The sequence below is a fragment of the Anastrepha obliqua genome, chromosome 5 (assembly GCF_027943255.1).
Source record: "Anastrepha obliqua isolate idAnaObli1 chromosome 5, idAnaObli1_1.0, whole genome shotgun sequence".
Taxonomy (NCBI): domain Eukaryota; kingdom Metazoa; phylum Arthropoda; class Insecta; order Diptera; family Tephritidae; genus Anastrepha; species Anastrepha obliqua.
In genome coordinates this window covers 10,222,951-10,246,458 of record NC_072896.1, presented here as the reverse complement: position 1 = coordinate 10,246,458, position 23,508 = coordinate 10,222,951, and the positions used below count along the sequence as shown (strand labels likewise).

The window sequence follows — 23,508 nt, the reverse complement described above, 5'->3', positions numbered from 1 at the left end:
ATCTTGAATTGGAGCAGCGATTAGGTAAGTAATTCACCTAAAGAGCGATGGCCCAATCTAGAATGCTGCAGAGCTGCAAAGTGTTTTGTGGCATACCCGAACAGAAAACTGTCGAATTTTCTTCTTAAACTTGGAAGAAAAGACGTCCAATTGATGGTCGGTATTATTACAGTACACAACCCAGAAAGGATCCGATTTGCCTGTCTTGCTTAAAGGAGCTGAATAGCCCTGATTATTTTCTCTACGAGTGTCCTGCCTATGCTAGAGCAAGACTACTAATTTAGGGTTCCGATGTCATGAGAATGAGTAAAATTCGTGCTCTCAAACTGGAGGATATTTTCAGATTTGGCAAAGAATCTGGAAAATTCTTACAAAACTAACTATCTCTGTCTCTACTCTATCCTATCCCTTTTCTCTGTGACTTCTCTCCTTTCCTCTTTCGCTATCTACCCTTTTACTTTCCAGAGCTTTGAATGCAATGGGCTTTTTAGCCTGAGTGTTTTAGGAGCTATCAATCTTTTGGAAGATGGTTCCATGTGTAGAAGTCCACGCAAGTGGGGAAAGTTACTGATCGCCAATCAGAAGGACGATGCGACCAAAAACTCTTTCTTTGAGAGCTTGAAACGTTCGTATGAGCGCTGCCCCCGCCACGACATAAAAGTCGTGCTTGGCGACTTCAACGCCAGGGTGGGCAAGGAGACAACGAACCTTCCGGAAACGGACAGAGGCTGATCGACTTCGCCGGGGCCCGAATCATGGTAGTCTGCAGCACCAGATTCCAGCATAAGAAGATACACCAAGCTACCTGGCTGTCTTCTGATCGAAAAACGCGAAACAGGATCGATCATGTTTTGATAGATGGAAGACACGCTTCTAGTGTATTAGATGTACGTACGATCCGAGGACCCAACATCGACCTCGTTGCAACCAAACTGCGCCTCTGTGCAGCAAAAAACTACATCTTCTTACGCAAAGAATGTTCGAAATCGGAAAGCTGCAATCACAACAGACAGCCAAAAGATTCGCCATTCGACTCTCACTCCTGCTTTCAGAGAGGACTGCCCAACAAACCGGCATGCGCGAGCAATGGAGCAACATTTCTCGTTCTTTAAGTACCTCCAGGGTACTTCTCTCTAAACCAGGGATCCATATTATATTAATTTCAAAGACGCTTTAACTAAATGTTCTCCATCAGTCAAGTTTAGCTTTCCCTATATATTCCTAGCTCAAATTTTTTTGAACACTTACTCCTTTTTGCTCTATTAAAAATCGTCTATGTGAAGCCCTATGTTCCGAGAGCTCAATTGTCCACCGAAGCATATTTTCCTTCCCGAGGGCTTTATTACGAAGGCGTGGAGCACTCTAAAACAGGAAACTCGATGTAGCTAAAGTGAGGTCAATCGCCGCCTCCCTGACCGCAGCAATTAAAGTGGGATCGCTACCTCTGTTGCAAAAATTCAAGCCTGCATTAAGAATAAAATCAAAATGTGACACATCTCTTGCATTTACATCTGCACTTTATCAGCAAATTGCGTTCGTTGTAATGAACCGGCTCCTGTTGTTTCTGCTACCAATCCCTTTCTTCTCGAATGTGATGCTTTAGCGTGAAGAAATATACCATATCTCGCTCAGCCTAACCATAAAACTCTATCTAAGGTTTCTTAAGAGAGCTGGGTTCGGAGGAGTTACTGCGATGAGTAGAGGGTACAAAAGACCGTGAGGTCGAGGTGCAAACCCATCGCCTCTTTTTAGTTTATTTCAGGTGATGTGAATCTAAAAGTTTTTAGTTCAAATGGACCAACTATTTCAGTATATTAGTAGCAGGATAGTTGCTATAATTTATATATGCACCTGTTATTTGTTTTTTATTAGTTAGGTGAAAAAATTCATAGCGAAGACTTTTATTTAAACAAAAACCAATAATTATATCAATAAGTTAATCAATTATATATTCGTCGTTACTGTTTAGAACCTCTTCCCACCTCTCAAACAATTTGTTGATGCCGTTCCGACAAAAATCGCCTGATCTGGTGTTAAGAAGCTGTTGAGCCAGTTTTTAAGGACCTCTTTGATATCGAAGGTAACGCCCTTCATATGGTTTGACAGGATAATCGGTCGGCGCAAGGTCCGGAGAATACGGCAGATGCTGAAGGTCCGCCCATTCGAGCTCTTGGAGTGCAGCTTTGACGCTTGCAGCGGAACAAGGGGCATGGCGTTGTTATGAAGGAGTCTGGCTTAACCATGTCGATCAGGTATTTTCAGTCGAATAACCTCATTCACGCGGTGTAGCTGGACAACGTAGAGCTTCTTGTTGACCGTGACATTCTTTTCGAGCATTTTTCAGTGCATCACGCCCTCTCAGTCCCACCAAATACATATCATGATCTCCTTTGGATGAAAATCCATCTCAACTCTCGGCGTTGGCGTATCTCCTGGAGCCACCACACCTTTCTTTGCTTCATATTGATGTATAGACGCAGTTTCTCATCTCCCATGACGATTCGGTACAAAAAGCGCTGGTTATGGCCGCGTGTAGGATGCTGGGAAGCAATTTTAAGGCGACTTCATTTGTTTTTTTTTTTTCGTTGAGCTCGTGAGGCACCCAGGCTCACAATTTCTTGGTAAATCCCATTGAACGAAAGTGACTGAGTATCGTTTTATGATCGCTGTTCATTTTTTCCGCCAACTAACGACTGGTTTGGCGACCGTTCTCCTTCAAAAGTGATTTTAGACGTTCTTCAGCGAATTCAGAAGATATCACGCTGCGGATTGTGTTAGCGACGTCAAAGTCGCCATTTTTGCATTTGTGACCTCGATGAAAAGTAAAGAAGATCAGATGTCGAAAATGTTGATTTTTGCCTCCCGGGTATTCAATTTCCAAGCCTCAAACGTAATAAAAAATTAAGTAACTCAAAAAATAGTTAGCATAGTTTTGGAGAGCAGAAAGAGTTCTATGAAATAAATACTTACCCTTAGCCAAACAGCAAACAAATCGTTGTAAAATAAAATCAAATATAAAAACGCTGTGAACTCATTCCCCAAACCAATAAGAGGTATGTTCAAAAAGTATCAAATTTTGTGTGAAAAACGAAATTAAGTGCGCGGATGCATTCCGAATGTTACCTGTCTCATACGGAGAAGCTACTTTGGACCAAAGCAACGTTAATCGGTGGTACAAAATGTTCTCAGAATGCCGAGAAGATGTGAACGACGCAAAGCGTGCCGGACTCCCGAGAACTTCAACAGCAGACGAAAAAATTGCTGAAGTGAAGAAAATGTTATTGGCCAATCGTCGAATCACCATTAGAGAAGTTGCTGAGGACCTAGATATATCGATCGGCTCGTGCCATTCGATTTTTTTCAATGATTTGGGCATGAGAGGGGGCGCCGCAAAATTCGTACCAAAACTGCTCAATTTCGACCAAAAGCAGCATCGCATGAACATTGCTAATGAGATGTTGGACTCTGCCCGTGACGACCCGAATATGCTCCAGAGCGTCATAACTGGTGACGAATCGTGGGTTTAGGGTTGTGACGTGGAAACCAAAGCTCAATCATCTCAATGGAAGCTGCCGCACGAATCAAGACCGAAAAAAACGAGCCAAGTTCGGTCGAATGTAAAAGTTTTGCTTACCGTTTTCTTCGATTGAAAGGGCGTTGTGCATCATGAGTTCTTGCCACAGGGTAAAACGGTCAGTAAGGAATATTACCTGCAAGTTATGCGTAATTTGCGCTAAGCAATCCGCCAGAAACGCCTGGATTTGTGGAATAATAAAAATTGGTTCTCGCATCACGATAACGCCCCTGCGCACACATCGGTACTTGTGCGCGACGTTTTGGCCAAAAACAACACACTAATGATGCCACTGCCACCGTATTCCACAGATCTGGCCCTCCGTGACTTTTTCTTGTTCCCGAAACTGAAGAGGCTCATGAAAGGACGACACTACGGTACGATTGAAAAAAAAAAAAATGATTTTTTGAAGTGCTTCGAAGATTGGAAAAAACGTACATAGGTACAAGTGCATAATATCTGGGGGAGTACTTTGAAGGGGACAAAATAGATATTAATAAAGAAATGAATAATTTTTGAAAAAAACGCAAAATTCGCGATACTTTTTAAGCACACCTCGTACTTCTACCAAATAATCACTAAGGAAGATTTTACGATTGAAGTCATAGGGTGACTTTGCTAGAGCAATAAGGTAGTAGTCCGGTGTAACGACCGAAATTTCGACGTTTTTTCATAAATCTTTTTTAAAAAGAAAATAAAATGCGATCTTTTCAAAGTTTTTACATGTTTTTATTGGTGTTTTGAAGTACATATTGTAAAAAATATTTTTTAAAGTTAGTTTTATATTAATTTATGTAAAATTTTTCACGTCAAGGTGGAGTCCTTAAAAAAAAGATGAGTTGGTTCGGGGAAACACACAGCCTTCCAAAGTCATCTGAAATAAAAAATTCAAAGAGATTATTATTCTGTAGACTTTATTTTAGGTTCCGAACCTAAAATATACATAAAAACAAAAAGGCAAAATCAAAATGCCGGGCTTGTGAAAAAAGTTCTCAAAAATCATAAATTGTTTAAATTAAATTATTAAAAAATTAAATGTTTTAAAGGTCCAGGATCTAGATATGTGTGTCTAGAATAACGGGTTAAATTTTTAGCCAAATAGGTTGAATAGTGTTGAGTCAGTGATTCCCCGAAATTTCGAAAACATAGTTTTGAAAAAAAACGCGTTTAAAGTTTCGACAACAGCTGCTGCTGGCGTGTCACACGCTTTCATACACACTACGGCGCGCTCTCTTATTTTAGCTATAACTTTCAAAATAATTAAAATTTGTCTGAAATTTTTATAGTATATTTTTAAGATGTTTTTCTTCCGAAAAATGTAAAAAAATCGATTTTTTGAACCCGTCACACCGGGTTACTACCATAACAACATTTGCATGTATTTTGTTTTTCAATTTTGTGGATAGAATGCCGATATTCCCATAAGAAACAAACAAGTATGGCAACAACAAATGAGCAGGACTCTTTGAAATTTTTTTATTTTATTTATTTATTGAGAAGATTAATAATTATAAGTAATTATTCCACACGTAAGAAAAAAAGGACAAAGCACTGGCTGCTAAGGCATTCGCCTATAATTCGGCTCTTTGAAATTACAACCAGCTACTCGCAGAAAAAAACAATTCAGCGGCTTTAATGAAGTCTCCTTATATGCCTAATGGACTTTGTTTCAGTATAAAAACTGAAATTTCAGTTGTAATCTTTCATACAGGGTGCATATACATATGTACATATGTTTGCATACTCTACACATAGGGCCATACATACATATAATGGCCAACTATGGCATACAAAATATTCGGAAATTGAAATATACAAATATAAAAATCCATAAGCATGGGCCTGCCTACATACATACACTCGAATGCATTCTAAATGTAACTGTAGATATGCACGTACATGCATACATAAATTAAAATTGATATTATGGTACAAATGTTTTCGTACGTAATTGTGCTTATGTATGTATGTGTATGCGAGTGTGTGGTGTGAACAAATGTAAACAATGCAACCGATAAGGTCATGGACCCACATTGATAATTCATTTGACGTCTACGGAGAAACATACACACACACATTTACCCAAAACACAGGAACTAATGCCAAGCGAGTTAGAAAACAAATGCATGCAAACATATGCGTGTGTGTGCATGTATGAAAGTTCATATTGAACATCTCATGATAGTTGTGTGTGTGTGTATGTTAGTTCATATTGAACATCTCATGATAGTTTTGTTTTGTTAATGGGAACGTAAAAACAATTGCATTTACATATGTATGTATGTATATTATACACACACAGATATGCAGCAGGGGTGGAACTGCTTAAAATCCCTGATAAGCGGAATTCTACGCTTATTCGTTCTGCATTCTCTACGCTTTAACACTTCAAAAATTCATGACTTGTTGGTTGATCTGGTATATTTATTTGCAAAGTACTACCTACTATTTGCCATATGTGCATATACATACATATTTGATAGTGGTAGGTAAAAATTTTGAAAAACAGTCGTGCATTCGTTTATGAAATTTTACTGCAAAAACAGATTGTACAGATCGCACAGATGTCCGTACATATTTATGTATGCATGCATTTATGCCTGATTACAGATTATTTGACTGAATTTGTATAAAATATACTCTCTCTTTATACGTATGTATGTATGTATGTGTGTAAATATTTGTAACATCTATCAGCAGTATATTTTCACGAAATTGCTTCCCCTAATTGGGCATATTCGCTCTGCTAACATTACTTTTTGAATTAATTCGCTGTTAATAGTTACCTGTTAATTCAGCAGCACAGAGTCGTTTGCTCCTGTAATCGCACTGTTAGTTGTTCAGTTTACAACACACAGATCGGCAAGGCACTGTTACTTTAACATACTCTGTCCATGTTAAATGTAACGTTGTCTAACTTTTTCTTCTCCACCGCGCGCTGATGAGATACCGTTTATCCCATCGTACTCCCAGCATTTTGGGAGCACAAATTAAATTTTGCCACATGCAGTGAATGTGCAGCTCCGTGTTTTTTTGTTTTTTATATGCGCGTATGCACGCAAGTGTATGCATTGGTTCTGCATAAATCTTCATGTACAATTCCATTTACATGTCATTTATGTAGTATCTACCTTTGGACTTGAGATTATTCGGTCGCCTATATTAGCTGCCCAAATGAGCTGTGTATTCTTATTGTGACAGAGTATTGATGAGTAATTAACTTCGGTGGTGTACTGTGAGTTGTTTACATACAGACATGTGTGCGTATGTTGGTTTTGCAAAGAGGCTTATTTGAGGTGCTCGAACCCCTCTATGAGAATACGTTTGCTTGATTTACCGAAATAAATTCTAAATTTTTTCGTGAGAAAAGCGAACCAAATTATAGTCCAGTGGGATTAGCTGAACACTACCAAAAAAAGAAAAATGCCAAAAATTGGAATGACTAATAATTCTAATGACGCATGCAGTAAAAATATTTTTAAAAGTTATTTATAGAAAAATATTCAAAAAACTCGAAGGTGCGATGGAAAACAGTCAATTCGGTTTTAGTATTGGTATAGCTATGCTTTCTGGTTATAACTCAGAACTAAAGGGTGATTTTTTAAGAGCTATAGGGAAGTTTTTCAAAAAAACACACGTGAAATTCAGAAAAATGCATCAAATTTTTATTTAAATCGATAGTACAGTCCATATAATTTAATGTTTAAAGATTATTTCATGCAAATCTTGACCGCGACTGCGCTTCAAATGGTCCATCCGCTTAGTCCAATTTTGGCATACTCTTTCCAATATTTCGGCCGGTTTCTCACATTTCACAGTTACGTTACGATTCGCAGCATCCTTGAAGAAGTACGGTGATGATACCTCCAGCCCATAAACCGCACCAAACTGTGACCTTTTCTGGATACATTGGTAGCTCTTGCAATTCTTCTGGCTGATCTTCACTACAAAATCGACAATTCTGCTTATTTACGTACCCATTGATCCAAAACTGAGCTTCGTCGCTGAACACAATTTTTCGATAAAAAAGTGGATCTTAAACTTTTTTAACAGAACACGCATTTTTATAATAAAATTCAATGATTTGCAAGCGTTGTTCGTTTGTAAGACGATTCATGGTTGAATTATAGACCAAACTGAAGATGTTTGACATTGAAACAAAACAAAAGGTAATAAGATAATAGCTAAAAAATCACCCTTTAGAAGGGCGTTCAATACTGCTGGTCGGGAAAAACCCGAGTCATTCCGGTAACGTAGAACCAGCTACCTTGGGAATGAAACTGCTTAAATAAATATCGGTGGTGATACTACCGAAGGAATATTCAGTTCACGAGGGATGAGGCTGGTGTATACCTAAGGTATGCAGTTGACGGAGAAAGAGTTAAAATTTTTAATTATCTTGTATCTAACGTAAATAAGACTTAGAATTGTAAAGCGGAAATAAAATGCAGAATAGAAATAGGACGTAATGTTTTTGTTTTTCAAATATAAAAAGGTACTAAGCAGCGACGACCTCTGCCTCAAAACGAAAATACGAAATGTAAAATGCTATGTTCCATCGGTACTTCTCTATGCTCTTCTCCATGGAAGCTTCAACCCTTAATGTGGCAGTTATCAACAAGTTTGAGGAATTTAAATTGTGGATAATCCGACGATTTCTAAAAACCCGTGGACAGATCGTGTTACGAATAACGAGGTTCTACAGATAATGAATTGGGAACGAGAGCTGTTAGCAATTATAAAGAGGAGGAAGATATCATTTCCATGGCAGTCGATTCTACGTTACCAGAATGACTCGTGTTTTTCCCGACCAAAGGCTGCCGCTCCAGTAAACTAACCCTGTCTAGTGTACCTTACCCCTAAGAGGAAGATATCATACATGGGCCATATCATGAGAAATCTCAAGTACGACTTGCTCCAACCAATTGTCCAAGGAAAAATTAAAGGAAGACGAGTTGTTGGCCGGAAACAAATTTCATGGCTTCCTAACATGAGACATAGGCCGGAATAGAAAATTTTAGCAACCACATTGACATGACAAGGGACAGAATGGAATGCGCATAAATAGTTAAAAACTTGTTGTACTTACATACCTATGTAAAAATTTGTTTATTTTCATTTTTTGTATTAATAATATGCTTGTTATTATGTTTTGTGTAAAGTATAGGGTGGGCCAAATAAGACCTACTAATGTTAAGCACAAATAACTTTCTTATTTTTTGACATATTTATTTTTATCTTTCTGTAGGTTATAATTGAATTGTTGGAAATTTATTATGGAACCCTACATTACAACACAACACGTTAAAATTATCGAGTTTTTCTATTCTTATACAAGTAGCCACACAAATTAATTTTTTAAATAATGTTTTGATGTCGAATGAAGCGCATTTCCATTTAAATTGTTATGTCAACAAACAAAACTGTAGATTGTAGGGCTCTGAAAATGCCAACGCACCAACATCAGTTGCACCCATCTAAATGTACTGTTTGGTGTGGTGTTATGGCCACTAGAGTTATCGGTCCATATTTCTTCGAAAATGAGGATGAAACGCCGAAATCGATTTCAGGAGCTTCTTACAGAACATTGATTGAAAACTTTTTGCGGTCAATGGCGGAGCAGTATTCGAGACGAAATACTGAGTCTTCAACAAGAAACATTATGTGGTGTAATGGAAAACGTGATGTAATATTTCATACATAATTTCCATAAAATATTTATATTCAGCGCATAAAAACAATTAACCAAAATAAATGATTATTGCAAAAGTTATTTGTTTTTAACATTAGTAGGTCTTAGGTAAACTCATTAGGTAAACTCATTAGCACTGACCAACTCGTTGCTGCCGGCAAGTTGTGCGCCGCCTAGGCTGAATACGCTGTCTGTTTCTAGTTTTTTAAATTAACTTCAATCCATTTAAAATCGATCATTTCCTGGCTCCCTTCTTTTGTGCGTTGGAGAATTGGTGTGCGAGTCCAACCATAATGGCGGTAATCTACAAAATAAATAAAATAGGAACGTTGTACCTACATAAGCACTTTTTATTTGATAATTTAATTGCTGTTGTTGTTTGTAGCAGCATAAACATTCCCCATATTTGCATACGGGAAATGCTGCTGGAGTGACATTCTTGGCCGGATATAAATCTGTAAACTAGCACTGTTTGTGAGCTATGGCAAATCGCTTCGTTACTTCAGATACAGTTGGTATGCCAAGATCAATGTTATCTCGTTTCGATAGATCAATGAAGGTCGCTAATCCTTATTTTGTTCTGGAGATATTGATGAAGACTAGCGGTGATGCACTTTTGGCTAGCGCATCGCCGGAATTGTATACCGTAAGTCCAAGCCAATCTTTGTAAAAAAGACTCTCACTTGTTACTAAGTAATTTTATGCCGCTTCATAAGCTTGAGCGCCTACCAATGAGAAAATATAGTTTATTTATTGTATAGTAGTTTATAGTTCATATTATTAGACATTAAAAAGCGTACTCAAATTCTACATTTACCTAACCCCTTAACTTGTATATCGCGACGCATCCACTGCCTTCTTGCCGCTCGCCATACCTGGTTCTTCCTCTCACCAATGGCACCCACTGTAAAAATCCAATTACCGCGCCACTGCCGCACTTGCGCCAAAAGGTTGTTTAGTTAGTTGGCCAGATATGCAAGATACCACCAAACTTTTTCCCACCAAACTAGAGCTATTCGTTATCTGAGCACGCTCTCGCGCTCTCTTACTCTGTGAAGTGATTAAAATAAAATAACAATACAACACTTGAGAGCGGTGGTGAAAAATATAATACTCACACGACGCATAGCATTTTGGGCAGCTTATAAATGTATATATGTACAGTATGTATGTATGTATTTATGTATGTATGTATGTATTTATGTATGTATGTATGCACTTTTTGTAGGTAAGCAGTTAGGCATTGACGATTGGTATGTTTTTTTGTTGTCAATGCTAATTGGGATGGGGTATTTTGTTGGAAAGTCAGCCTGCTGTCTGTGTCAAGGCGTTAATCCATGCCTATAGGGAGCCGTTGCAGACAAATGCGTACAGTTTGCATGTGCATATGTAAGTGTGTATGTTTTTAAAAATGCACAGCTTTGTTTATCTGACAAATGCAACAACAACAGAAGTAAATACAGTTCACAACTACAGTAAAGCTGTTTAAGAAGTACTGTGGGGCTGCATGTGTACATATGTACATACATACATCCATACATATGTACATACATATGTGGGCAGATTTTTGCTTGAAATGTACATTCGCATGGTGGCGTGTTTTTCGCTGCCGCTGCTAAGTCGACTTTCAAGCTGACTGCAGCAGTGGAGCCACGCTTTTTCAGTTACTCTTTGCCCAAAAGTGTTGCTCTAACGTACAAATTCACAAATGTACATAAATATGTACGTAGATAAGCATTGCCATACTTATTGGCCACTCGCCTGTTATACCAGCCACTGTTATTGTTGCTGTGCGCTCTCTGGCGCTGATTTCGCTCCAATACATTGCAGACGCTAGCGCCGATGTCGTCGCCAGCGAGAATTTCGGCCACAGCACACTGAGCATAATTTTTTATTTACGTTGTTTGTATTTTTATAGCAGTTAAATTTTCTGACGGCCTCTTTGCCTCGGCTCTTGGTTTGCTTGCTGTTGCTGCTCTGCATGTCAATATTCTTGTTTCCTATTGTTGCTCTCTCCACTCTACTTGGTTGCGCTACGTTTTAACTGATTGCTACTCACGTTTAGATACTCTCGCAGTCGTGCAGCGACGCACAATGGCTGGTTGCCAACAGCGTTCAATGTTTGAATTCAGTTCAGTTCCGGACGTTAAACACAACTGTGTGTTTTTCAAGTACGCGAGGATACAAAATACTCGAATTTTGTTGTTTCTTTCTTTTCAACTGTGAAGAAAGAAAAGAGTAAAAAGTAATACAAAATATTTTAATTTGTTTTTTTTTTGTGTAATTGGAGACTATTTTCCGTATATTGATTTTCGTTATCCAGCATAAAATAAATATTTAAAAACAAAAAAATACACGCCACTAACGTTACGTTTTCGAGAGCAAAATAAAAAAAAAAAAATTAAAAAATCGAATGAAAGTAACATAAAGTGGAAAAGTAATTTATTCATGTAAAGAAAATTAAGAACTACTGGAAAAGTTGAAAATTCGCATAAAGAGGTTGGTTGCGAACAGATATTAAAATTTATTATGTGAATTTCGGGCAGTGAAAAATGTGTTGTACTGTAAATGCCAAGAAAAATGTGGTGTTTTGTTTTTATTTTTAACAGAAAATGAAGTGTTTTTAAAATTTAGATGTTTCAACTCCTCATATTAAAAAAAAAAAACAATAAGTCCCGCTGGATTTTTTTAAAAAGTTTTTAAGTGTCTCAAAGCATTTTTTTTTTAAATAATAATTTTTGCTGCGTAATCTTGCCAGCTTCAACAAAAGTCTACTGCAACAAGCACAAACATGCACGTAAACCGTAGCCGCTTAGGGTATTGTGTGTATACAAACAAACTCATACAAATTTGCTATATCCTTGCCAAGCATCTTCTATACATATATAAGTGTATTCATATCCAATCTGCCTATAGGTAGAAAGAAGTCTGGCAGACGGTTCAAAAAAGAAAGCAATAGCTCGACAATATCGAATTGTCGTTGTTGCTGTACTCACGGCGCATCCTTTTCGTGCATCCTTCGGTCGTTAAGTAACTGACGAAGATGCAGATACATACATAAATTTTGCTCTTAGCGCAGTGTTACTACTTAAGGTAGCACACAAAACACATACAAAAATATGTTAAAGCGATAATTAAATCACAAAGCATAAAAATATATGTACATATATCGACAATAATTAAGTTAAGTTTGTTGTTATTGAAAATTATCGATCCACTTGGCTCGTTTCTCCTCTTTTAAAATGACAACAACACAAAAACAAACAAAAATATTTAGTATACCAACTCCAACGTATGCGCCTCCTACCTTTCGCTTCCCCTACAGACTGTGGAAAACTCGAATTTGCAACTCGCTGTGCAACTTCATTACAACAAAAGCAAAATCCATTGCAATACAAAAGTGTTGGGTTCGCAACAGCGACATCCAGCAACCTTTTAGAACGAGCGCAAACGAGAAAACGCACAGAATTTCAGAGATAGTTGTGCAAATACAGCTGAAAGAGAGCAGGAGTTGTGCAATGAAGCAAATATGTATGTGTATGTGTGTGTAAAGAGGAGTTGTGCACAGGCATAAATATATACAACAAACAAATGGAAGCATCCCTACATGCATACGAATGCGTAGGATACACACAGCTTGAGGGAAAATAAACGTGTCTGGAGTTGTTTGATAAAAAATATACTATGAGAAGTATTTTGTATTTGCTTTACTTATTCAACCAAATACATATATGTACATCTGAGCGAAGTTTCCTTAATTTCTATTAAAATTAGGCAGAAAGACATTTATCTCAATCACGCTCTCAGTGCACTCCGATTGCAGGCTTCTCATTTCTTTTATTATTGTCGCGTTGTTGCAGTAGCACTTTAGTTTGTTTTTGCCGGTATTTTTGTTACATTTTTCCCCTTTCAATAATTTTATGATGCTTACATATTTTGCTCCCAATTGCTTTCCTTTGTAGCCCAGAAAGTATATCTACACAGGTGAATTCTGTTAAGAAATCAAAGTGAAAATTTTTATGGAAAAAAGTTTATACGTTTATGGAAAAAAGTGCAGTGAATTATTTTCATAAAAAGATATTAAAATTTTGAAATTCCAAATAAAATTATAGTGGATTTTTTGCTCAAGTGTTTATTAATTAAACACAGTGAAAAAATAAGCAAACCAAAGGGATTAAAAATAAACATTTGGAAAATTGAAATTTGAAAAAGGTGAGTCAAATAGGTTTAAGTATCTTCGAAAAAATGTAGGGTTAAATTAAGTTCAAAAAGTACGATGAGAGCTTTGTAATCTTTTGCTTTATTCCCGAGGTTTTCATAATCGTCCTCTGGTCAGTTTATCTTTCGTACTGGTCCATTTATCAGGCGACAGTCGTGTTCAGCGCTCCGCTTTAGAGATCAAAAAGAGATAGAAATCATTCAAGACTTCCTGTGCGAACATCAGAAATTTGGACAATTAAGTCTAACTGGAAACGTTAGTTGGATTAGGGAGGTTGATGCTCGCATAGTGGCTGAATTACGTTTGCGTTAGCTGCTTGAAGGCATCGATGAAATCTATTTGGTGTCTTACATCTACGCCTGCTATATCAGCAAGTGTGGCAAAAAAGTGAGCGCCAACATGCCCAAATCCTAGCATTGCGAGAGCAGGACAGCTGAGGAGAAGGTGCAAGATTCTACCTCACATTCCAGAAATCTGGCGCAAAAGGATTCAAAGCGATGCAGGATTTCTCACAAGAATGAAATAATGCAAAATTATGCCCAAAAGAGATGTCTTACTGGTGAAGTTGCTTGAGAGAAATGTGAAAATTCGAACAAGAAGAAATTACACTAATAACACACGAATAAATTGCACCAGTGTGACGCCACAAACAAGGAGATTCTGTCAAAGCTAAGGTCTTGGTAACCTTAGAAGCTCCCTTGATTCAATAAACAAGTGGCCAGATCGTTTCCTTACAAGTTTATGTATGATACTTGCCTAGTGTTCGCTAAGTTGACGCTCCCTGCTTGGTCCCTGCGACCAAGTACCCAAAGAAGTCTAATTTTAAAAAATTCAGAGTGATCGAAAGAGGAAACCAATCATTCAGGAATCTTAGAGCCTTAATTGCTGTTAGGCTGTCGGAGTAGATATTTACTTCTTTACAGCCTTTAATAGCGGCTATCTCCACTTGAAACACACTGGTACCGTAAATATTAATTTTATGGTGATCTTCTCGCAGAATACTCCCCTCCAAACTCTGCTTTTAAATTTCGGGCCATCCGGGAACGGGTCACTCGGCCTACTTTCTTTTGATGGAATGTGAGTGGAGAACTTCTCGCTCTGAGGTTACGTGCATATCTGCAACTGAGGTCAAGCCTGTGTTCCGAGCCTTTCAATCTGATTGCGGCACGTGCAGCGAAGAAGTATAGGCGCTGGAATTTACGGCCCCAAAACCAAACGGTCTGTGCCGATGGGTAGTTTTCAAACATCTTCCAACGGAGATGTATGCCATCTGTCTATGTGCAGAGACAAATTTAGATAGGAATGTACCTATCGTCCTGAGAGATCAGATCCTCACTGCTACTTGAGTGTATTGAGAAGTGGACGCATTATCGAGAGAGGCTGCGGCCTCGCCTTTAATAGGACGCGAGCGCTTCCTTGCCATCGCACAACACACCATCAAGGAGAAGCTCAGAAGTGAAGAGCTAGGGCTAAGGGAGATTTTCTGGCACCAAACTATGGGGCTACGCGAAAATCTTTACTGGGAGGGTTGCACTCTGTAAAAAAGGTTTGAACAACTCATAACCCTCCCCAAGGATAATCTGAGAATGCTCACGGGCATCCTCACAGGCCAGTGCAGATTGCAAAGTCATCTGCACATGATCGGGATTTGGTCTACGGACTCTTATCGTTTCTGCGATCAATTTCAGCAGACTGTAATGCACCTTCTCCTGGAATGCAGTGCTATAGCGCGGAGAAGGTTGAAACATCTTGGCCAACCGCAGTCAGAGGAAAAGCAACTCTGAACTTAATAAGGGAGCAATTCAACCCAGGTTTATCCCAGGCTTTATAAGGGAACTGGGCCTGGATGAGGTACTGTGACGAGTGGAGGGCACAAAAGGCCATGAGGTCGAAGTGCAAACCTCATTCATATATCTATCTATCTAAGAGCATTCTTGAATGGTTTTTTTGTATACTAACTTATCAGTAATTCTGAACAGGCTAAAAGGTAGTTGTAGTTCGTGTCGCATTGAAGGAATGAACAGTTTGGGCATTTTACCATTTCTCTAACCGAATTGCAATTCTCAGGGCATTTATAAAAATTGTGATTGGCAAAGTGTGTAAATACGACATTATTTTTGTTAAAAAAAAAGTTATCAGAGCTCAGAGAGAGCCCCTTGCTGTGCTGTGCTGTGGTATGCAGCTTCTTCGCTTCCCTAATATTTGAGTTCACGCATCTGTAATTCTCAATGAATTCATGCAATTTTTACTGTATGAAGGTAATTTCTACTGCAGGAGGAAGGTTGGTAAAGTAAAATCTTTTACATCTTCCAGGAGACGGTTGATCTGATTCTTCTGAAATTTATTTCTCAAACTTTAGTGGAAAAATTCAAAGTCGTTTCTTACAGATGCGAAACTTTCAGTGAATAGGATCAAATTGATAGACTTTTTGCCTTTTAGAGTGTGTTTAAATTAACCTAATAGAAGAACATCACGAACTACTTTAGAATTTCCTTACCTCTTACAAACATTTTCGCACAGAAAATCAATCGCTATTTCTAAGTATTTGGCATCGTATCGCATCGCATTTTTCTTTATTCTTTCTTTCACTAAAATATCTGTAATGCAAGGAAGATTTCTTAAGGGAATTTCACCCCCTAAAATGTGTGTGTAGGTTTTTAGTTTATAATACAAATTTGCATGCATTACCTATCGGGAATTTGCTGGTACAGCAGAATTGGAAACCAGCTGGATTAGCCGCAAACCAAAGAAACCATTTGCGCAACCCTTTCAATGCAAATGCAAATGGCGCGAAGATGAAGGGTATGAGAAGGGTTACTTTGCAAAAGGGATGTTGAAGTAAATAACTGCGTATGCGAGCAGTCATTTGGGTATACCAAAATGGTGAAATAATTTAGTTGAGACTTGAGAGAAAAGGTATGAAAACGAGGAGGTAACACGGGTAGAAGAAAACAAGTAAAACTTACGTTTGATAGTTGCCATAGAGCTTAAGAAATGTGCCATAAAAAAGTGAATTTTCGTAATTAATGCCTTGTTTGAATACCCCATAAATACTCGTACGCATTCAAAAGAGCGCCAAAAACTGTGAAAAATAGCATCATAAATATTCGTCTCGACTATATTTATCTACCCATAATATTACATATTTCAGCTCATCTCAGTTTCACGCAATACTCGTATGTGGCTGCAGTCGGGTTCGTGCGTTGACCTTGTGCCATCGCCATCTGCTTAAGTACAGCTAAAGCATCAAAGTTTAATGTGTTACTAATGATTTCATTATATCAACGCTACTAAAGTTGAAAGGGGGCGTTTTACGTTGACGCCAATGACTAGGAGAAAAAATTAACTAGTGAAGGTATTCCTCTCACTTGATTAGCGAAATCATTAAACTTTGGTGCTAAATTTAAATTTATTGCGCAATAATAGCCAAGATAATGCGAAAAATTTACTATACATAGAAAGTTGAGGCGGATAAAATAGCGGGAATTACGAGAATAAAGTAATGAGTAACTGCTGTTTAGTGCAGAAATTCTGTATGTGAGGTGTTTGTTGACACCTTTGTGGGCGTAATATTATAATAAAGGCTGGTTAAGTTTCAAGAGCCGGAGTTGATTTTGAAAAAAATACAATTTTTTTTAGAAAATTTTTGTCATTTCTCTTTATTATGATAATATTGGTATAGCTCAATTACGTATGGAACAAAATATCGATCAAATGCCCGCCGCGGCCCCAGCGACACACCTCCATCCGATGGTCCAAATTTTCGATGGCGCTAAGGCAAAATTGAGGTTCTATGCCGTTAATGTGCCGAATTATCTCATGCTTTAGCTCTTGAATTGTTGAAGAAAGAAGTTCAACGGTGTCAAATCACATGATCTGGCGGCCAATTCATCGCCGCGACGTGAGAATATTCGGCCATCAAATTTTTCGCGCAAAAGAGCCATTGTTTCGTGTGACAAGTGACACCATCCTCTTGAAACCATGTATCGTCCACATCCATATCTTCCAATTCGGGCCGTGAACAGTTCGTGGTGCTGTCTTCTCCGCGAAATGCTTTCTCTCCGTGTAGTTTCCTCCTTGACCATGTTAGAGGTCAAACTTCGATGAAGTCCACGGTTACTGCATAGCGTTGCGTTCTAAATCGCATTAAAATTGAAAACCGATTCGATTGTAATTTGGGACCGGCAACTAATGCATTACGCTCGCCTCTTTTACAAGGCGATGGTTAGGCATTTATAATGTTTGATTCGTTGATTCTGTTGCAGTCGCCCTATGAATAATGTTGATAACTGCCTGCATCAACTCATTATAGCGTAGGCGTAAGTCGTCGTCTCGAGCAAATCTTCTTTCGATACGTAGTACACATCGGACAGCATTATTTTCTGAAGCTCCCAAGAGTACGTCAGATTTCAGCGGCCAATCTACTGTAAATCGACCGTCAGGTGCTCTTCGAAAAGGTGCGTTCTTTCGAAAAGTTATGCACAATGACAATCTTCGTAAGTGATGCGGGTTGTTGTTGTAGTCGTAGCAGTTCATCAATATCTGCCAGTACGGTGTAGTCACCGGTCGTTATCGTCCATCCCATCTAACGGAATGCCCAGGAAACTTGCTGTTTCATCGAGTTGTACAAATGGAGAGATGTATTAGTAGGTGAGTGGGTGTAAGGGGGCATGTAAATAGGGTGTAAGGGGGCATGTAATAGTATTGTGAGAGATATCTGTACGTGCCGGACACACCTATGATGAGTATGTCAGAGTCGATTCTGGATACTACAATATTCTGAAGCTTTTCGTCTGCGGTGGGTATCTGGTAGGACTGTAATCACGGCATTCGGTGGTCGGGAGTTTAGGAAGTTAATAAGAAACTCCCGTTGTCATTTGAAGCCTGGTCGTCCAGTAGTTGTGTTCGATCATGGATTTCGCCAGTGTAGTTTAAGATATGGCTGCTGACTCTCTTGGAAGTTGGTTCAGCCTCAAGCAAGCACCTCCAGCGGTGGTTCCTATGGCAGCAACCCAGCAAAAGTTGTTTGCTGATCATCGTACTGTGCTTCTTGACCGGAAGAATAGTAGCCTCGTTCTGAAGATGCTGCAGGGGAGACATCAGAAGGCATCTCATGGAAGATCTGATGACAGTATTCTGACAGGTTTGGAGCCTATTCTAGGCTACGAAATCTCCTGGTGCTCCTGTCTCGACCTTTTCAAATTTCATTCATTTTTCAATTTCTACTGCCAATCACTAGTCCCAAGGGACCAAACGGCGATGCGTATTTGGTTACCGGCCGACCAGTTGCTTTAAATGTCGCTAGCAATATACCCGTGCCTTTGTTCCAAGTGCTACCGCCTGAATCGAATAGTAAGCGATCGGTTTGCTACTGACAGAAACAATCACGTACTTTACGGTGACCAGGAGCATAGTTGTTTTTTTTTTTTATGAGGCAGGTTGGATGAGACGCGTATGCAGTAGTAATACCTTTTTAAGGAGCATTAGCAAATTAAGTTGTAGTTGTTGTTGTTGTTGTAGCAGCAAACGTATATCCTATACATGTACGGGGATTCCTTCTAGAAGAACAGTCCTTGTCCGGATATAGAGTAAATCCGGGTCGTTCCGGTAACGTAGAACCGACTGTCGGTGGATCGTTGTGGCAGAGCGCTTGGTTGCGGAGCGCCATCAACGTTGGTTGTTTTCGTGGCGTTCATTGGGAAACTCTTCATGCAGAAGTGCTGTTACGTTCTGATTTGCACTTCGTGAAACACATTCATAGACTTATCTTTGGTGGTACTAATGTTGCTAATGCTTGAAGGCATTGCCAGAGCAACAACTAACTTCCAATGACCTGGACAGCTGTTCGAATGGCGGACATCCGAGTGATTGCTCTCGCTCGCCTAAAGCCTTAAGTTCGGTTATGTATTGCTGAAATGCGTCTATCACTCCCATAATTGCGCCGGCAGTATCATCAACCACACTCTTAACATGAGATACGCTCTGAGATACCACTCAACTACAATGCGCATAACTTTTTAAGGCGATTTTAAAATGCCCCAAGCTTTTTCAAGATTAACGTAACGCATCTATCTTAAAGGGTCTTCTAGATTTCAACGCCTCAAGCTTTCAACAAACAACTACGAAGATAGTGAAATTGTTGTCTATTTGACAATACGACACTGTAATAAAAAAAATGTCCCTTATGTGAAGACCTAGAGACCCAGGGAAACATATTCGCTTACGACGAATTCGCTCGCTAACTTTGTTGTTGCTTTCACATGCAAATTTTTCGTCAAGTGAGCAGAGCCCGGAGATAGCAAGCAGGAAAGTGGCGAATCGAAGGTGTCTATATATGATTACAGCCAAGGTGGATTTATTAAGGTGACAGCATTCACCCAGCTGAATTTTTCGCCGTAAGTATGGCTTACGTCAAAATGATATGCTTTGTTTGTATGTATTGGTATGTTTACATTCGTATGTTTACATTTGATTACTGATTTTGACGTGATGCTTGCACCAAACGCAACAACAAATACATGTAGGGTTTTACTTATATGTGTTTGCTGTCACCTGTAATAAATTCGCCTTGATTACAGCTTAACTGAGAGCCTTGGCGAACTCAAAACTCTCTACGAATCTTTCAGGGATTACTGAGAAGCAAGTTAGAGAAAAATCTGGTTGTTTTTTTAGTGAGAAAAAAAATTTTAATTTTTTACCAAAAATTTCTTACAAAAAAAGTTCAATTAAAAACAGAAAAAAATGTAGTTAAAAAAATATGTAATAAAAAAAAATTTTTATTAAAAAAAATTGTAATATAATAAGAAAAAAAAATTTAATTAAAAAAAATGCATTAAAAATAAATTTTTATTAAAAAAAATGTATTAAGAGAAAAATTGAATTAAAAAATAATAATTAAAAAAAGATATATTATATTAAAAACAAAATTTTAATTAAAAAAAAGTTGTATTAATAATAAATTTTGTGAAAAAATAATTATAAACAAAAAAGTGAGTTAAAAAAATGTATTAAAAACAAATTTTTATAAAAAAAATTGTATTAAAAAATAAAATTGAATTAAAACAATAATTAAAAAAAGATATATTAAAAACAAATTTTTATTAAAAAAAGTTAAGAAAAAAAATTAAAAAAAACATCATTTAATTAAAAAAAATTCCATTGAAAAAACAATTGTATCAAAAAAAATTTCATTTAAAAAAATATAATAAAAAAAATGTTTTAAAAACAAATTTTTATTAAAAAAAAATTATGAAAAAAAATTAAAAAACAAACATTTAATTAAAAAAAATTCCGTTGAAAAATCAATTGTATCAAAAAAAATATAATGAAAAAACAAATAAAAAAAAAAATATAATAAAAAAAATTATAAAAAAAAATTGTATTAGGGAAAATTCCGTTAAAAAAACAATTGTATTAAAAAAAATTTATTTAAAAAAAATGTAATTACAAAAAATTCGATTAAAAAAATTGTATTAAGAAAAAAAAAATTAAAGTATAAAATTATTTTAAAGAAACTTTGAAATATTGAATGATTCTCTAAATTATTAAATTTAAATCACCCAAGTATTTTTTGGGGCACAACTATTTGAAAAATAAGTATTGTGCCACATTTTGTTTCTTCTTATTCATGAAACTGTAGCGCGCATCTATCATCATTCAACCACTTATCTCCTTTGTAAAATCCCTTCCAGCAATCTCACGACCATTTCCTGTAATAAAAATCCAATCAAACGTCATTAAAATCGTCGCAACCAATCAGTGGCTAATTTCAAGATATATCGCCGGCATTTAATTGAAATTATGAAAGCAATTCCCGTCATTAGTCAGTTGCTATAATTATTTCTATTTTCACGCTTTTAACGATTTTCTTACATTTATTTGCAATTTATTATAATTCCAAATAGCGCGCAGATCAGATGACAATAATCGATATAATGAAGCGTGTTGATTAGAAATCCCATATTGTTCCTAACAGCGCGGGCGACAAAGCAGTAAATACATAAATATTTTCATTTTCTCGCATGCGAGTAGCTGCTGCAGTGGCTGCTTTTCTCTAACATCGAGTACTAGCCGTTGTTGCTGCTCTGCTGACAGTTGGATTTTTGCGCTGCAGGCGTCGCATTACGAGTATTTGAATTTATGTGCCATTTGTGGGTAAATTAGAAAATGTATTGAAAACTGTTTTTGAACCAAATGCAGCTGGCAAAAAGTGTGCTTTATAAATAGTAAATATTTAAGTTGCTATTTTTATTGTTACTTTTAGTACACCTAACTCAGGCAAGCAAAAGAATAGCACATTAGTGTCAAAGCAAATCTGCGCCATTATACAATCAATATTTCACACATTTCATTATTTGTGGTTTTTCTTCTTTTTTCTGTGCTTTGCTTCGCTTTGTTCTGCATTGATTTTTCCAACATTCTCCCTTCACTTGCCAATGAAGTTGAAGATTTGTTGTTCTTGCACTATTCTTTTTTTATATTTTTTTCTTGTGTTTTTTTGTACTATTCACAGCTAGCGGCAGTATCTGCAAAGGTCTTATGTTTGTTTGCTTATTTGCCAATACTGCTGCCACATCGATTGGCGTTTAAACACTTTGACTTTGAACTGATTTCCTGCCGCCAGTGGCATTTCAAATTGTATTTGTTTGGCTTTTTTTCACGTTTTGCCTTCATAGTTAGCTAAATGTAGCGAATTAGTAAATAGTTAGAGAGAGAAAAAAAAAGAACAAAGTTTGTGGCATAAAAACACGATTTGGTGCACATGCCAGTACACACACACACACACACACACACACACACTCATTCACATATAGGTGTGTGAGCGTACTTAGAAACTATGCCAAAGATTGGCGGCAAATTGGCCACGATATCAGCCAACTTTGCATGAAAGGCGAGCATATAATCCATGAGCGTACAAACATACATGCACACACACGCACATACGCTCATATATGGCATTTTCGTATATTAAATCACACAATTTGTTTTTGTTTTGCGGCATCAAAGTTTTAAAACTTCTAACACAATTTGCCTTTGCTTTTATGCATTGACAGCATTCAGTCCCATTCCAATCTTTTATTTGCTAATATTTTCTCATATCTGCACTTGTGTGTACCCTGTAGGAAATTTATTGTATGCATTAGTGCAACAAGTAGCTGCTTTAGATTCACCAACGAGTTGTGAATAAAATAAGAAATTACCTTGGAAAACAATGTTGCATATGATTTGGATTTTTCAAAGCATCCCGCCTGAAAGTATGCATAATATAATAAAAAAATATCCCTACTTGTACTTGGAGGCGTAATTGTGACAAGAAGGAGCAGATGTCTCAGCCGAATACCGGCGGAAGAAAGGCGCATACGCTCAGTTCAATACAGTACTATCAACCCAGGTTGGGTTTGGGTGAGGTATTGTGATGTAGAGTACCTCAAAGACCATTTTGGCGAAGTGTACACCTTATTTTCATTCATATAGGTACTTGGAAGAGCTGGCCTAAGCATACCGCTTGTGAACTAAGTGGCTAAAAACAAAGTTTCTGGAACATTGTTTTCACACAAAAGTTTTTCGTTTCGCAAGCAGTGGAGTTCTCTAGCGCGCTGAGAAGTGGTAAATCGAAAGCGGCAATTGTTATGTAAATGGATCTGTAATATCTGCAAGCGGTTGTGACAAAGTACGCTTCATGACAAGGGTGGGGTATGAAATTAGATATGATTTATTTTCCCATTTTATACAGTCAACGCCTAATGTATGGCTCAGATCATTCATGAATCATATCGATTCCACAAAACAAAGAAAGGATTGAAAAAAGCCAGAAGTAGCACTTCATTGTGCCTAATAATTTTTTTCTCCAAGCTCATTTCTTATCCTTGGACACCTTTAATAGTCTAAAAGGTAAAGACTGAACTGTCCATAGAGTGGCTGCGAGCCTAGAAGAAACAGTAACTATATTATTATATTATTTTTTTCTTAACTTCTTTTCAAGCTTCTTCGGCCATTTGCCAATTTTCAGACTCCTACAAAAAA

General features: G+C 37.4%; 1 long non-coding RNA gene across 1 annotated transcript in view; it reads left to right on the top strand.

Moving 5' to 3' along the window:
* Positions 1-11,370: 11,370 nt before the first annotated feature.
* LOC129249080 (uncharacterized) overlaps positions 11,371-23,508 on the top strand; it is a 96,283-nt gene continuing 84,145 nt past the window's right edge. The window contains exons 1-2 of the long non-coding RNA XR_008582638.1: positions 11,371-11,511; positions 13,229-13,478. This is a non-coding gene — a long non-coding RNA (uncharacterized LOC129249080). The remainder of the gene's footprint in view (positions 11,512-13,228; positions 13,479-23,508) is intronic.